This window comes from Calliopsis andreniformis, unplaced genomic scaffold (genome assembly GCF_051401765.1).
Source record: "Calliopsis andreniformis isolate RMS-2024a unplaced genomic scaffold, iyCalAndr_principal scaffold0132, whole genome shotgun sequence".
Taxonomy (NCBI): domain Eukaryota; kingdom Metazoa; phylum Arthropoda; class Insecta; order Hymenoptera; family Andrenidae; genus Calliopsis; species Calliopsis andreniformis.
The window spans coordinates 738,609-744,357 of NW_027480541.1; positions in this window are offsets into that span (position 1 = coordinate 738,609).

Consider the following 5,749-nt stretch of genomic DNA (forward strand, 5'->3'; position numbering starts at 1 on the left):
TTATAATAGCAATAATAACCATAAAAACCATAATAGCCATAATAATCTGAATGTTGATCCTAATAATCATACTAACAACCATAATAATCATAGTGATCATCATAATAACTACAATAATCATAATAATCGTAATTGTAATGTTAATAAGCATAGCAATAATCACAATAACCATAGTAACCATAATAATCTTAATGATGATCATAATATCCATGATAATTATACCAAGATCCGTAATAATCATAATAATCATAATAATAACCATAATGGGTTCGGAAATAATCATAATATACATTATACTTGCCATATCAACCATAATAGTCATAATAGCCATAATAATCATAATAGTCGTAATAATAACAATAATGAACTTGGAAATAATCGTAATAATCATTATAATAGTCATAATAGCCATAAAAATCACAATAGCCATAATAATCAGAATGGTGATCATAATAATTATACTAACAACCATAATGATCATAGTAATCATCATAATAAACAGAATAGTCATGGAAATAATCTTAATAATCATTATGGTTATCGTAATAACCATAATCATCGTAATAACCATAATGATCTTAATGATGACCATAATATTCATCATAATTATACCAAGATCCATAATAATCATAGTAACCATAATAATAAACATAATAAGCTTTGAAATAATCATAATAACCGTTATACTAGCCATAGTAACCATAATAATCATAATAACTATAATAATCATAATAGTGATAATAATAACCGTAATAAACTTGGAAATAATCATATTTATCATTATAATAGCAATAATAACCATAAAAATCATAATAGCCATAATAATCAGAATTGTTATCATAATAATCATACTAACAACCATAATGATCATAGTGATCATCATAATAACTACAATAATCATAATAATCGTAATTGCAATGTTAATAAGCTTAGCAATAATCACAATAATCATAGTAACCGTAATAATCTTAATGATGATCATAATATCCATGATAATTATACCAAGATCTGCAATAATCATAATAATCATAATAATAACCCTAATGTGTTCGGAAATAATCATAATATACATTATACTTGCCATAACAACCATAATAGTCATAATAGCCATAATAACCATGATAGTCGTAATAATAACAATAATGAACTTGGAAATAATCGTAATAATCATTATAATAGTCATAATAGCCATAAAAATCACAATAGCCATAATAATCAGAATGGTGATCATAATAATCATACTAACAACCATAATGATCATAGTAATCATCATAATAAACAGAATAGTCATGGAAATAACCTTAATAATCATTATTATTAACGTAATAACCATAATGATGTTAATGATGACCATAATATTCATCATAATTATACCTAGACATACAATAATCAGAGTAATCATAATAATAAGCATAATAAGCTTTGAAATAATTATAATAACCTTTATACTAGCCATAATAACCATAATAATCATAATAACTAGAATAATCATAATAGTCATAATAATCGCAATAACCATAATGATCTTAATGATGATCATGATATTCATCATAATTATACCAAGATCCATAATAACCATAGTAACCATAATAATAAACATAATAAGCTTTGAAGTAATCATAATAACCGTTATACTAGCCATAGTAACCATAATAATCATTATAACCATAATAATCATAATAATTATAGTAATAACCATAATAAGCTTGGAAATAGTCATAATAAGCATTATACTAGCCATAATAATCATAATAACTATAATAATCATAACAGTCATAATAATAACCATAATAAACATGGAAATAATCATATTTATCATTATAATAGCAATAATAACCATAAAAATCATAATAGCCGTAATAATTTGAACGTTGATCATAATAATCATACTAACAGCCGTAATAGACTTAGTGATCATCATAATAACTACAATAATCATAATAATCGTAATTGTAATGTTAATAAGCTTAGCAATAATCACAATAATCATAGTAACCGTAATAATCTTAATAATGATCATAATATTCATGATAATTACATCAAGATCCGTAATAATCATAATAATCATAATAATAACCATAATGGGTTCGGAAATAATCATAATATACATTATACTATCCATAACAACCATAATAGTCATAATAGCCATAATAATCGTAATAGTCGTAATAATAACAATAATGAACTTGGAAATAATCGTAATAATCATTATAATAGTCATAATAGCCATAAAAATCACAATAGCCATAATAATCAGAATGGTGATCATAATAATCATACTAACAACCATAATGATCATAGTGATCATCATAATAACTCAATAATCATAATAATCGTAATTGTAATGTTAATAAGCTTAGCAATAATCACAATAATCATAGTAACCGTAATAATCGTAATGATGATCATAATATTCATGATAATTATATCAAGATCCGTAATAATCATAATAAACATAATAATAACCATAATGGGTTCGGAAATAATCATAATATACATTATACTAGCCATAACAACCATAATAGTCATAATAGCCATAATAATAATAATAGTTGTAATAATAACAATAATGAACTTGGAAATAATCGTAATAATCATTACAATAGTCATAATAGCCATAAAAATCACAATAGCCATAATAATCAGAATGGTGATCATAATAATTATACTAACAACCATAATGATCATAGTAATCATCATAATAAACAGAATAGTCATGGAAATAGTCTTAATAATCATTATGGTTATCGTAATAACCATAATCATCGTAATAACCATAATGATCTTAATGATGACCATAATATTCATCATAATTATACCAAGATCCATAATAATCATAGTAACCATAATAATAAACATAATAAGCTTTGAAATAATCATAATAACCGTTATACTAGCCATAGTAACCATAATAATCATAATAACTATAATAATCATAATAGTGATAATAATAACCGTAATAAACTTGGAAATAATCATATTTATCATTATAATAGCAATAATAACCATAAAAATCATAATAGCCATAATAATCAGAATTGTTATCATAATAATCATACTAACAACCATAATGATCATAGTGATCATCATAATAACTAAAATAATCATAATAATCGTAATTGCAATGTTAATAAGCTTAGCAATAATCACAATAATCGTAGTAACCGTAATAATCTTAATGATGATCATAATATCCATGATAATTATACCAAGATCTGCAATAATCATAATAATCATAATAATAACCCTAATGTGTTCGGAAATAATCATAATATACATTATACTTGCCATAACAACCATAATAGTCATAATAGCCATAATAATCATAATAGTCGTAATAATAACAATAATGAACTTGGAAATAATCGTGATAATCATTATAATAGTCATAATATCCATAAAAATCAGAATAGCCATAATAATCGGAATGGTGATCATAATAATCATACTAACAACCATAATGATCATAGTAATCATCATAATAGACAGAATAGTCATGGAAATAATCTTAATAATCATTATTATTAACGTAATAACCATAATGATCTTAATGATGACCATAATATTCATCATGATTATACCTAGTCATATAATAATCACAGTAATCATAATAATAAACATAATAAGCTTTGAAATAATCATAATAACCGTTATACTAGCCATAGTAACCATAATAATCATAATAACCATAATAATCATAATAATTATAGTAATAACCATAACAAGCTTGGAAATAATCATAATAAGCATTATACTAGCCATAATAATCATAATAACTATAATAATCATACTAGTCATAATAATAACCATAATAAACTTGGAAATAATCATATTTATCATTATAATAGCAATAATAACCATATAAATCATAATAGCCATAATTATCTGAATGCTCATCCTAATAATCATACTAACAACCATAATAATAATAGTGATCATCATAATAACTACAATAATCATAATAATCGTAATTGTAATGTTAATAAGCATAGCAATAATCACAATAATCATAGTAACCATAATAATCTTAATGATGATCATAATATCCATGATAATTATACCAAGATCCGTAATAATCATAATAATCATAATAATAACCATAATGGGTTCGGAAATAATCATAATATACATTATACTAGCCATACCAACCATGATAGTCATAATAGCCATAATAATCATAATAATCGTAATAATAACAATAATGAACTTGGAAATAATCGTAATAATCATTATAATATTCATAATAGCCATAAAAATCACAATAGCCATAATAATCAGAATGGTGATCATAATAATCATACTAACAACCGTAATGATCATAGTGATCATCATAATAACTGCAATAATCATAATAATCGTAATTGTAATGTTAATAAGCATAGCAATAATCACAATAACCATAGTAACCATAATAATCTTAATGATGATCATAATATCCATGATAATTATACCAAGATCTGCAATAATCATAATAATCATAATAATAACCCTAATGTGTTCGGAAATAATCATAATATACATTATACTTGCCATAACAACCATAATAGTCATAATAGCCATAATAATCATGATAGTCGTAATAATAACAATAATGAACTTGGAAATAATCGTAATAATCATTATAATAGTCATAATAGCCATAAAAATCACAATAGCCATAAGAATCAGAATGGTTATCGTAATAATCATACTAACAACCATAATGATCATAGTGATCATCATAATAACTACAATAATCATAATAATCGTAATTGTAATGTTAATAAGCTTAGCAATAATCACAATAACCATAGTAACCGTAATAATCTTAATGATGATCATAATATCCATGATAATTATACCAAGATCTGCAATAATCATAATAATCATAATAATAACCCTAATGTGTTCGGAAATAATCATAATATACATTATACTTGCCATAACAACCATAATGGTCATAATAGTCATAATAACCATGATAGTCGTAATCATAACAATAATGAACTTGGAAATAATCGTAATAATCATTATAATAGTCATAATAGCCATAAAAATCACAATAGCCATAATAATCTGAATGGTGATCATAATAATCATACTAACAACCATAATGATCATAGTAATCATCATAATAAACAGAATAGTCATGGAAATAATCTTAATAATCATTATTATTAACGTAATAACCATAGTTATCTTAATGATGACCATAATATTCATCATTATTATACCTAGACATATAATAATCACAGTAATCATAATAATAAACATAATAAGCTTTGAAATAATCATAGTAACCTTTATGCTAGCCATAATAACCATAATAATCATAATAACTAGAATTATCATAATGGTCATAATAATCGCAATAACCATAATGATCTTAATGATGATCATGATATTCATCATAATTATACCAAGATCCATAGTAACCATAGTAACCATAATAATAAACATAATAAGCTTTGAAATAATCATAATAACCGTTATACTAGCCATAGTAACCATAATAATCATAATAACCATAATAATCATAATAATTATAGTAATAACCATAACAAGCTTGGAAATAATCATAATAAGCATTATACTAGCCCTAATAATCATAATAACTATAATAATCATACTAGTCATAATAATAACCATAATAAACTTGGAAATAATCATATTTATCATTATAATAGCAATAATAATCATATAAATCATAATAGCCATAATAATCTGAATGCTCATCCTAATAATCATACTAACAACCATAATAATAATA